Source organism: Siniperca chuatsi, linkage group LG15, assembly GCF_020085105.1.
Source record: "Siniperca chuatsi isolate FFG_IHB_CAS linkage group LG15, ASM2008510v1, whole genome shotgun sequence".
NCBI lineage: Eukaryota > Metazoa > Chordata > Actinopteri > Centrarchiformes > Sinipercidae > Siniperca > Siniperca chuatsi.
Genome location: NC_058056.1, coordinates 9,796,183 through 9,809,511, shown reverse-complemented (window position 1 = coordinate 9,809,511; position 13,329 = coordinate 9,796,183).

Sequence of the window (13,329 nt, the reverse complement as noted above, 5' to 3'; positions counted from 1 at the left end):
TGTGCTCTGGGATCGATTGCTGGAGATAGGAGGGGTGGAGGGTGAATGAGTTACTACTCAGGCAACCACATGGTACTTTTGTACACTTGTCCTCAGCGACTAGAAAGAGGAGAAACTGTTCCATTTATACAAGATTACTGTATAAATCAATGATGTGCCACCACAGCAAGAAAGACACACATTTTCCACATCGCTGTGCAAACCCACAGCATGTGCACAGAAATGGACAGGAGGATAATGAATGGAAAAAAGGGGAAATGGATGCTATTTTAAAGAGTCTCGAGATGGTGTAGTTCTTACTATATACACAGGGATTGTGGAGGTTATATGATACTTCTTAATAATAGTGAAAACAAGTTTATATGCTGTAATCCACCATGAAGCAACTACCCCTGCACTTCCACTGTAGCAACAGTGTCATTGTAGGAACACAGCAGTTCACAACACAACTACCAATATAATATTTCTGTTTCACCCACAGCATCACAACTATAGTCCCGCCATTAGAGGTTGTTTACAATCTTGTACTGAAACCAAGCCAGGATCCAAAACAGGGCCAGACAAGAAAGCGGTGTCATAAATTGCACTCTGCTGGCCCTGTTAAAAAAGATTAAAGGGAAGAAAGTGCAATCCAGTGACAGGCTGCTTGAACAGGAGGTGGATGGAGGGCTGCTATCAGCTCCTAAAGGACAGCAGGAGGCAGGGGAGGAGGAGGAGGAGGACAGCGCTGAGGTCTCCACTGCTAGATATTCAGCACACAGTCACTTTCTGCTCTCACTATCAGCAGGGATGCTGCCACTGGGTCATGCTCGCAGACACACAAGCTTCTTATGCTGCAATATCAACAGCTGCAAGACTCCAGTTGCTACTGTGCTCTTGTTTGCCTCTGCGTTCATCTGTGCACACATGCATGTGTCACTCAAATGTGTTCTTTGGGTGCACTAAATCAGCGCTTTATACAATCTAGCACGTTGTCTGTTCTTTCCTTTGCCAATCCTCTTGCAAGGGAACGGCTCTGTCTTCCTCACCCAGCTGTCATGTCAACAGTCAGCCAGTCAGTCTCTAAGACATTTAGTCAGGCAGCAATGCAATTCTTTCCCTAGACCCTGCTAGGGCTTAGATTCTTCACTTCCTGAGCCATGGAAAAGGGTCAAAGCACAAGCCACAGATGGCAGAACCAGGGCTGAGCTTAGGAGAAATCCAACTCTGTTCAGGGCTGGATAGCTAGAAGGTCGAAAAGGCAGAGAGAGGGAAAAAAGAAATGGATCTGGATGGAAACAAGGGAGGAAACTGAGCAGAGACAGGCCGTTTGTTTCCACAACCCAGCACACACACACACACACACACACACACACACACAGACACACACACATTGGAACACATCCATTAGGGTTTAGCCAGAAACTGCAATGCTTTTACTGAGATATTCATTCAGCATACATTTTCATACATATTCATAATTTCCAGGGTTAAGTTTTAACAGTGTTGACTTAGCAGTGATGTATGATGGTAAGATCACAAACGCTCCTATATGTCTTTCTTAGCTGTGAATAGCACCTTCAAGAAAAGAAGCTTATAATCTATTGACATTTTCAAAAGCAAAGTCTGGCCTCTTGGTGCTGTGAGAAAACCACCTGCTGAGTTTGATAATTGAATGGCGCTGTTCTGCTATTATTATCCCGGTCCACCTCTGAGAGGCTGACATGCTCAATAATGAAGCCTTTGGTAATTAAGTTAGCTGATTAGGGAGGTGATATATAATTAAATTCACAGGGAATAGTCGTGACGATTGTCTCTGTTTCATTGTTAGCCCTTTTTGGTCTAGAGTCTTAAAGAGACTTTGTGGCCCTTGTTACTTGAAAAATGTAATCAATTACTCATGAGATTATTAATTGAAAATGTAGGCTAATTATATTACTTCACTAATTACTCAACAGCAAAAGTTAGTTACATTATTTGTTAAATTATTTTCTACTTCTCAACACACAACTTCAAAACCTCCTCACACGCATTCTGTATTTAACATGTAGAAATAGAAAACAAGTAGCCAGCTATAGGTATTTACTAACAGCTAGCTAATAGCTAGCTAACAGCTAGCTGTCAGTAAATACCAGTTAATAGGTAAAGGTTGCTAACAGCATTAGCCCAGTTATCCCAAGTCCCAGTCTCACACTGAAAACTCCCAACAAAACCAGGTGATTTGTGTATGTAGGCTGCTGCTAACCTTAGCAAGACACAACATGTAAATAAGATAACTTTGGAGACACTGGGACTTTTTCCTGTTTTGGTAGAGGCTAGTCTACCAAAACCCTTTTCTGCCCCAAGCTAGCAGTTTCTCCACTGATTACAGGTAGACCAAACTGTGATAAACCCTCCATTAAACTCCCAGTAGTAACAAGCCGACCCCTAAATGATCTATGTAATGTTACTGGGATTAGGAAATGTAATGTAATTACTACATATCAAATTATAACCTCTTACACTACTCACTACAGAAAAAAGTCACATTACTGTAATGCGTAATTTGTTACTGCTAAACAGTGGTGGAATTTACAGTCAAAGTTGTCAGCAATTACAGATTGACCATATATAAATTATGTAGTGTTCATTTATCTTCCTTAAGGGTGATTATGAGTAGAGATTCTGCTTTTGTATCATGTTGTGAAAGTGTTAAAAACGTCAAGTTAAAAAGTCCTTGCAGCAACATTTGAACTCTTCTCCTAAAGGAGTACAATGAACGCAGGTTAGACTGAACAAATTATTCTGCCTGGGTGCTCCAAGACATTAGTTAGTCATTAAGGACTGAAAATCAAATAAGTGAAGAGCTAATGCTTGACAAACACCCTTTTCGTCACACCCTCTCCGTCAATGCGTAGAGCCTCCAGTGAAAGACGATGCCGGGTGGCAGAAGGCGGTGTGCTGAACAGGTGACAACACAGCCCCATCCCTCCCTGAGATGGCCAGCCAGGCTCAGTTTACTGTAGAAAGTCACACAGCAGATGGTGTCCAAGGAAGTGAATTAGCACCGAGAGGCCGTGTACACACACAGCAGATGGGGGAAGAAGAAGAGACAAAGAAACTGGGGGAGAAAAACAATGGCATAAAGGCAGAAGCTAATGTGGAGAGGGTGGTGGTGGGAGTTAGGCTTTGTATAGGCTCATTTGTTTGTTTGCTTGTATGTGTTTGTGTCTTTGTTGGCCCAATGCAAGCCTTGGCCAAGTTCATGAGCCCGTCGACTGTGATTATACCCGTTCATTGTCTCATTAATAGGCCAGATCTCATGTGTAACGCTTCTCATTTTGATGATAATTTTACACGTGTTGTGCAAAGCAAAGCTGTTCAAACATGCTAACTTGTTTTTTGTTTCCTGGTTGAAAAGGTGGAGGTACCGCTGGCAAAAACTGAGGGAGACGGTGCCACAAGTGCTGAAAAGAAGAGAGTAAGAAAATTAAGCCTGCCCCAAAAAAAAAAAAAAAAACAATAAAATAAAAATAAAAACCACAGTGGGGTATTGCTCAGCCTGTTTCTAATATGATGTTTTTCTCTTTTGTCCCTTCCCTCCTCCAGTTCTTGTGCTATGAGGTTTCTTTAGACTCTCAGAGTGAATGTGGAGCCCCGACACTTGATACGAACATATTATACGGGTGACAAATTGCTCTTTCGAAAACAGAAATGACTGCAATTTGTGTTGAAGCTGGAGGGAAGCAGCCATGTTTTGGTCAAGGCAATCTCACGATGTCAGTGGTTCAGGAATGGGCTCTGGAATGTTAATAAGGGGGAAAAAAGGGCAACACGACTTAAATGCCACACAGATGTGACCTATCAGTGATGCAATCTAGCAAGGAAATGAGTTGTAGCGCTTTGAGCTACAGTATTGTGTTGGAAGCTGTTTGACTGTGCACAAGGCTGTAACTAGAAATGTCAGAATAAAGTTGTGCTGTAACCTAACTCTGAAAATGTCCCAGGCTATCTTGTTTTTCAATCTCCCTCTCTGGCCACGCCCCTCCACAGCCCATCTGCCTGTGATTATTGGCTGTGGCCTAATCCAGCACCGTGTCGCTTTTGACACAATGGGGAGGGCCAGCCTTCTGGTGTCTCACTCATCCCTCTTCATCTTCTACCCCATTTCTTTTCTCTCTCCTTTTCCCTAGTTCTCTCCCTTGCTCTGTCTCTCTTTCTCTTTTCGATCTCTCTCTGTATTAACTCTTGCTCCTTTTCTCCTCTTTGCCTGACTGCTGCTGCATCTGTCACTAGCCGAGCGGCAAGCGCCTGTGTGGCACTCTGCCAATGCTGACAGCTGGCAGAGAGAGAGAGAAAAATAAACGGCGGAGGAGAGAGGGCAAAGAGAAAAGCGAGGGGGGGGGGTTTGGCAGGCGGTGGATAAATACCAGCACAAGTCAAAAATTCCAATATCACCTTTCTGACTGCACGTAACATTGCAGAAGTAGGTAGCAAAGGAAATCAATGATAGTGTGACAGATAACAACATAAAGGAGTGATACAACAAAAACACCTGCAGGAGGAAGCAGGTGACAGGGTACCTTTTGTCCTTTAACTTTGGAGAGATTACTCTTACTTCTCTTATTTACTCCTTTTCAAAATACTCTTTTCCTTTTTCCTCTGGTCAGATTGGAAGTGGTTTGAGGATTCTGTAGGGCCCTCTGTCCCTGTTTTCTCTTTCCGTTGGCAGGCAGCCATGTTTCATGACAGGGGTCCACTCAGGAGTGGACTGTTCTATTTTATTGACCTTTGTTTGTTTACAGGAGGAAATAAATAGTCAGCGGATGGATTCTAGGTCGTGTTGAGAGACTGCGGAAGGATCCTTAATGCTGAAATTTAGCTCATTATCCCAAAAACGATTCCTACGAAACACATTGTTTGTAACTGCTCTCCAGAACGGCAAGCGTTTTCTGATCGGACGCCCCTATGGGCAGGATGATATCATTGGTCAGGGCCCTCCATAACCGTTACAAATCACTGTTTAAATGTTTTTAATTGTTTTCTGATCTGACACTACTATGGTTAAAGTGAGACTATGTGACTTTTGAAAGACGAAATGGCACAATCTTCCTCTTACAAATGAAAAGTTGAATTCACAAGCAATAAAATGCTCCCTTTCTCAGTTGAAGACACGCAGGGGTTTTGCTGCTACAGCCTTAAGTGGCCTGGTATGACTAGTAGCTTATGATGTTTAATGTTAGCTAATTTTAGCAAAGTTACATAGCATAGCTTTAAGGTTTGGTTAAAAACAACTTGGTTAGGGTGAGGGACAGTTCATGGTTTAGGTTAAAATAACTACTTTGTGAAGGTTATGGAAACATCATGGTTTTGGTTAAACTGACTACTTTACCAAGGTCTCCCGTGTTGAAGTCCAGTGCTTTGTTGATGCATCCATCCATCCTGACCTCCATCGTAGGCCCGTTGTTGTTTTTCTCTGGGCCAGACAGTCACCACAAAAAGGAGGGGTTTGTAGGGTAGGTCTGGTCGTTACATGTGACCAAGAGAAGTCCCAGGATGCATTGCTTCACTCAACATCCTGCTGAAAGACAGACTGCAGGAGACCAGGGCGGGCTCACAACACTGTTGAACACTTATCAGCTTGGACACAATTTTGAAGTAACGCGGCTTTGATGATGCTGAGCTATAATATGTTTACATTAGTTAATATTGCAAAGAGAGAGTTGGTATTAAATCTTAACAACCGTGTGAAAGCATAAGACTCCACTTCATACAAACTTGCAGTGTTGTAAAGTAGAGGCTGAGCGTGCCAAGCCTTCAAAGGCGGCAGATTAGTAAATCACCCACTCTCCTGATGCAGCATCATTCTCATGTTAGTGTTAAATCCTTCCTGGACACTAGGTGACCCATCTTATAAATATCTGCAGTGCGTATATTTGGCAGCACAACACTATTCTTTCACGCCTCTGCCTGCAGTGTAAAAACAACAGTGGCATGTTTATAATATATACATACCGAAACATGAGAGCTCCAGTGGAAAAATATTTCTGTATTTCACAGTCTGGAATCTCAGGAATCGCAAGGGTCCTTACTCTGACAACAGAGAAAAGGACTGCAGAGGGGATTTACTGGGGAGGGACGAAACTAAAATGCAGCATGCAACTGAAGAAGGCTTGTTGTTGCACTTTTTAGACCGTGTGGTGACAGAATGAATGAAAATAAATGTGCTGCTGGAGAGACTGGAAAAGATTTATTGAGAAGATGAGCGGCCGGTCGGGTGAGTAGAAGAAAAAGAAAAAAAAGTCCAGATTAGTTTCCACCGTGGTCCTCCAACATACACGACAAGCAGTAACACTCAAGAGAAATGAAGCTTTTCCTGCACAGAATACAAAATGGTTCACTCACACTTAGGAATGAGCAGGCCGTAGTAAGTCTGATTAAACTGTGGGGGCAGTGAGAGTGTGTGTGTGTGTGAGAGATAGAGATAGAGAGAGAGAGAGAGAGAAGGAGTAAATCTCCATTTTTCCATCTGGAGAATGTATGTCAGTGGGCTGCACTATCTGCCTGGCCCACATCTCTTTCGCTCTCTCACTTTCTCAGCCTTTGTGAGTGGGACTGATTCAGTGCAGTAAAGTACAGTAGTCTGTTGCCAATGCAGCCAATTCATATTCAGAGCGCATACTCTGCACTCACGCACAGCACACACTGCATACTCCCATTGACTGGCTAATGGACGAACTGAAGAGGTCTATCTGGGCAGGACATATTCAGTTCATTAAAGTCATAGTGGCTCTACTGTAACACATTTTTTCATATATTCATATACTGTAAGTAGGTTGGGTGATGAGTAACATATGCTATAATGTCAAGTGAATTAAATCTCTTCACAAGAACATTTACACTATATGTCCAAAAGTATATGGACACATTGCACTCATATGAGATTGCTGGAAATCTTATTCCTAAATCATGGGCATTAATAGGCTGCTTTAACAGCCTCTTCACTTCTGGAAATGCTTTCAGTTCCAAGATTTTGGAACCTTGCTGCAGGGATTTGCTCCCATTCAGCCACAAGTGCATTCGTGAGGTTGGGCACTGATGTTGGGCGATAAGGCCCGGCTCACAGTTGGTGTTCCACTTCATCCTTTGTTTACCTGGCTTTATACAAGGGGGCATTGTCATGTTGAAACAGGAAAGGGCCTTCCCCAAACAGTTGCTACAATGCTGGAAGCACACTATTGTAGACAAATGTATAATAGAGTGACACCAAATGTGTCATACTTTCATATACTCAAACACTATGAGGAACTTGCAAAATGACATATCATATGGCATCATGTTAAGTGAATGACTACATGCTTAAATATTTGAAGGAATGGTTAGACATTTTGGGAAATACACATAATTGCTTTTTTGCTGAGAGTTAGATAAGAAGATTGATGCCACTCACATACATGTACAATAAATATTATTCTACCGGTAGCAGTCGGTTAGATTATCTTAGCACCGCCAAGGCTCAATAATTAACACATTATATTTAGTTTGTTTAATCTGTACAAAAACTGAAATGTGAAAACAACATATTGCAGATTGACCGGGAGTTATGTGCCCGACTATTTCTTCTGGGGCACATAGCACATTTCCCAAAATGTAAAACCATTCCTTTAATTTCACAAGGCAATTGCAGGTGAGCTCTTTGAGCAGATTTCAGAAGTAGAAATAAAGAAATAATTAGATGTGCTGTTGTACATTGACAATGGAATCAGAGGGGACAGTCACCCCCTTTCATCATCCAACAGTAGCATGAATTCAGAGCCGTGATGAGGCAACTCCTTTTTAGCTCAAAATTTTCGACCCTGTGCACGATCAATAAGACCTTGGAATGTATTTCCTGAATAGGTAATGGAATTTCAAACTTTTTAGATTATCAACAGCGCTTGGGGGAATATCCCCCTGGCACAAACACAATTATATGCACACACTCTCCTCCCCAGAAACCCCCCATGCACCAAATTGAATTAGAGCTTTAATGAAGAAGTTATTTACCTCAGCCTGTGTAACCCTGAGCAAGAGAGCAAAGACAACAATGGTCTTGTAGAAATAAAGACTCACCACAGTATATTTCTTTATCTTTAAGCTATGTGCACCAGTTGATATCTAAGATAGTTTCTGTGGATGTGTGACTTAAACAGACAATATCTGAGCAAATGGGAGCTGTGCTTGTGCGTCTGAGCACTTTGCTCAAACTCTGTTTCCTGTGTTGTGGTTCCAGTGCCAACAGCTGTAGGGGAAGTTGGTGTTTATGGGTTAGACACTTGTTTGTATAGACGTGTGTGTGTGTGTGTGTGTGTGAGGGTACACAGCCTGTAATTCTACCTCCCTGCTGGGGCTTTTCTATTTCCTGGTTGCAGGTGCTGCAGTGAGATCACTTCCTGCCGGCTCCCCCCATGTGTGTATCCGTGGAGCCCAGCCATTTCCTGTCCGCAGGGAAGAGCAAACTATAGGAAACAGGATGAGCATCCCGGGCAGGAGGGGTCAGAGAGGGCTGGGAGAAGTGGAAGGAGGACGTGATGACCCTGGAAATAGGGGAGAGGACCACGGATACATGGACACACCATATCAAGACTTGTTTTCCTTGTTGAGAGTAGATAGTGATGTTTTTTTAACATTAGAGACAGTCATTATATTCTTAGATTTTTAAGGGGAAGTTTAAGGGAAATCCCAAAATGACTTGAAGTTTATCTTTTTTTTTAAACCCATCATAGGATGACAATACTATGCAGTATATTATAAAGCCATAGGCCGATATTTTGGGAAATATGCTTATTTGCTTTCTTGTCGAGTTAGATGAGAAGATTAATATCACCCTCATATCTGTCCGTTAAAAATAAGCCCACAGCCAGCAGCCACTTAATTTAGCTTAGCAAAAAAACAAGGCTCTCTCCAAAGCTAACAAAATCCACCTACCAGCAACTCTAAAGCTCACTAATTAACAGGTTGTATCTTATTTGCTTAATCTGTACAACGACAAGTGTAAAAATGACAAGTTGTGGCTTTACAGGGTAGTTGTATGCCAAACTGCTTCTTCAGGAAGCAGTGACTTCCTGAATTCTCTGCTGGTTGCCTGGCAACCTCACAGTGTCAACAAGACTTTGACAAAAATTGTCTAGTTACTAGACTATATGTACATAGTACATCTAGTACATAACCCACTGTAAAACCACAACTTGTCATTTTTACACTTGTTGTTTTTGTATAGATTAAACAAACTACAATTTAGCTGTTTCCTCCTGTTCTCAGTGTTCGTGCTAAGCTAAGCTAATTGTCTCCTGGCTGTAACTTCATATTTAGCATACAAACTTAAGAGTGGTATCAATCTTCTCATCTAACTCTTGGCAAGAATAATGAATAAGCGCCTTTCCCAAGAAGTCAACATTGGAGATTTAGTGGCATCTAACAGTGAATTTGAATACCGCTCGCATCACCCTCCAAGCGTGTAGGAGAAACTACGGTGGCCGTGAAACTCGCCAAAAACGCTAACGGCCCAATCTTGATTGGTTTGTCCATTCTGGGCTACTGTAGAAACATGGCAGTGCAACATGGAAGCCTCCATGGAAGGGGACCCCCTCCCTCTGAAGATATAAACGGCTTACGCTAAGGTAATGAAAACACAATGATTCTTATTTTCAGGCGATTTTTCACTAATGAAATCATACTTATAAATATAATAGAATATAATATAAATATTATATTCCATTTCTGCCAATAGCTCCTCCTAAATGTTACACACTGGACCTTTAAAACTTATGAATTGAGAAAGCTTCTCACTTCTTGAGCTTCAAACCAGTGTTGTGCAAGTTCATACTTCACAAGCGCTAGCTCAAGGAGGGAAGGAGTTCAGTTCACACAGATTAAAATGAACTAGTTCACGTTCAAAGTTCACAATTTTGAATTTTGAACTAAGTTCACGGTACCAAAAAAGTAACTAGTTCACATTAATTTATTCCGTTTTTTCCCTTTACAAAATGCTGTGAGGGTGGAGAAACTTTGCCGCTGCTGGCTCGTCTTACCCTTTTTAATGATTTCTTCTAAGATATTTCCCAAGACTGGTCGGATGCTTCAGCTCGCTGTGTCATTTATTCATGCACACTAATTCAAACTCTTGACACATTCTTTTGCCCAACTTCTCTTCCTTACTGCCTATAAAGCCTTTTGTAGCCCCAGAGGGAGCTGTGTGAAGCCTGATAAATTCCTTCAAGTGATGTCACTTGAGTCACTGTCGGTTGGGGCTAAAGACTACAAGTTTGAAAATGAAAAAAAATCTGGAGGTGTGGAGGTGGAAAGAACTAAGTTTACCAGACCTCTTTAGCCTGCTCCTCATCTCTGCTTGAGGCTACATTAGCCACTACTAGCAAAACACAGCTGAATCGCTGACCAAAAAAATTGGTGGTTGAATTGCATTGTGGGTAATGTAGGCACCAGGTTTTGACAAGTAAAAAGAATGGGTGGAATATATCAGATGATATCTTTGATTCTGCTGCACTGATTTAGTTACTTTTAAAAAATAACTGTCCAACAGTGTTATAGAAGTGCAATGCTAAACTGGTGGAGTACTCTTTTGATGGACATACTGTACATGAGAAGCATGCTTTGGCGCCACAGCAGACAGATAGTATTTAACCTTGCCAGGATGACTAAAGGTGAAAAGTCACGATTGTGATGTAGCGATCCCTCCTGTTTGTTTCCCGTCTTTAACTCGTATTTCCTCTAACTGACAAGAAACTTCCCTTGAAAATCACTGTCACCCACATAAACAGATGTTATTCACATATACTCACATGTACTCACACATACTGACACACACAGGCCCATTCATTACACAAGACCCAAGGCCATGTGAAGGGCAAGCCCAGGCAGATAAGTCACACTTCTCGCTGTCTGTCTTACTATTTTCCCCTTCTGGGACAAATTGTGCTCTTGTGGAAGACATTTTGCGATGTCACCTTTTACAGAGGGTCTGTATGTGAGTGTTGATGTACAAGGATGTAGCTTCACAAGTTTCAGGAAGGTATTTCCTCACCTCCAATGGAGGTTGTCATGTAATATCGGTCCTTTAGCTGGTCAGTCTCCCAAATGCACTATAACTTTGAAAGGGCACTCGTGATAGGAATCTTTTTATTATTATGATCAACTGCCCTGTGTGCATGGTAAAATTAGTTTAATCTTAGGGGTCACTTTAAACATTTACATTTACATACATACTTAAACATTTTTACTGTGCGTAAGAGAGAATAAGAGAAAGGAACCTGAAAAGTTGAGCTATCAAGATATGTGATCTGCATATTTCCAGGAAATTCCTCTCCACTTTATGGCCTATCTCAGCTCCATCTGATGAAGAGGATACATCCGAAGTCAAGGGGTGATCCAGTTCCTATTTTTGTAAACCCCTAAAACCACCCACACAGATCTCAACTTAAACGCAGCTCTCAGCTGTCCTCTGACCTTTTCATATCCTGTCAGAAGTTGCTGCATCTCTGACTGACACACAAAGCTTCATCTGCTTGGCTCACTGGTTATGTGCTGTGCTTGTGTGTGTCAAGATTTATGAATGAACCTGACGGGCCAAGCTGGCAGAGCTTCCAGACTTGCTGGCGTGTGTGTGTCGATGGAACTTCCTGTCAAAAGATGTGTGATTTCCCGTGCTCACACAGCTGGGCTGTTATGCGCTTTGGGAAAACACCCGTTGCTACAGGGAATGCTTGGTGAACCACTGTAAGCTAATTACCCCATACAGTAGAGTATAATATGATTGAGTTTTACATTCATGTTTTGAGAGAATCATTGTGAAATGAAAAGAAATAGACCCCATTTCATTTATCTAGCATCAAAAGTTCCCATTTCCCAAATGTTGAGACCCCTCCTTGGTTTTTCCTCATGCTGATTAAAGGCCCGGAGGTACACGAGAAGTGAGACACACGCTCTTCTCAAGCATGCCAGGAATGTAAAGAAAGACTGAAGGGGAGAGACACAAGATGAAGGATGGAGATGGTTTAAAAAAGTCAGTCTTCAAAACAGCTCAATTCAGAGTTTAATGAAACCACAAAAGCTTTGTCTTGCCTCTCTTGTGCCAATATCAATTATTTAACAAATCAGTAGGGTTGTTACTGGCTTGTAACTGACTGGAAGGCATGTTGTTTTGGGACGTCAGTGTAAGTTAGTCGTGCATTAATCTAAATAGTCCGCTCACCCCTCATCTCTTGCATCAGAGAACTTTGAGAGAAATCAGATTTTAAAAAAACATATAAACATTCATCTCAACTGAGTGAGGTGTGTATTTGTGTGTGGTAAGATGACTGAAGTGATAGTCACGTAATTTTCATTGTGAAAGAATGTAGTCTTGTTATTTAAAGATCGTAGATAGCTGGGACACGCACCCAAAAAAAACAAGATTAGATGAATATCTTGTGCTAATGGAAAAACTTATTTTATCTCTTGTTTACTGGTGGTGGACATCGTTCAGTTTGACACAAAGTCTAGTATTTTGATCTACACTAACACATTGCCCGAATCACAGACCTTACAATTCCACTCCCCTCTCTCCTATCATTTGAAACATACTGTACCCCTTCTCCTTATTTATGAGGTCCTAACTGGTGGAGAGCTGCTTTTAGGAGGCAGCCCGGATGGGGCCACATTCAAGAAACTCACTCTTCTGATCTCTCCTGGGGGTGGGTTAATGGGAGGCAGGATCAGGCAAACAGACTGACTGGTCAGCCACTTAGCCCATATAGGACGACTGTGTCACAGGGCCATTAACGCTTCAGCAAAAAGGGCTGGTTTATATGAGGTGTCAAACCTGGTGGGACAACACATTTCTAAACTGTAAAAAGGAAAACACAAGCAGCTAAACTGAGAAGTCATGCTCCTTAAAGGTTACACATTTCAGTGTATCAGCAAAGTGAGGGATGATGAAGAGAGCTGATTAATCCAGGTATTAGACTGTGTTGTTAGTCTCAAGTGGAGGCTCATTGGTTATGAAAGGATTTCCTCTTTCCTCCCAGGAGCCAAGGCCGGAAGCAGTTTGTCCAACCTTAACTGCATATCCTCATCTTTAATATCTGCTACTTCATTGACTCCACTTATCTGGGTGGTTCATTTCTTTTGTCACTGAGAATGAATGGCCTGCTATCAGTAGTTGGTCTACACAGTCTCAGTCTGTGACTCAACTTCAGCGCAGCCACTATTACCCAATATCCTCTGCTCCTGGCTCCTGCAGATGTTGTAAATTCTTTGAACGTTTATCAGCTCGACACTCTGACTCTTCAAATCTCTCTCTGTCCCCCTCTGATAATCCTTCACATGTGTCATCCC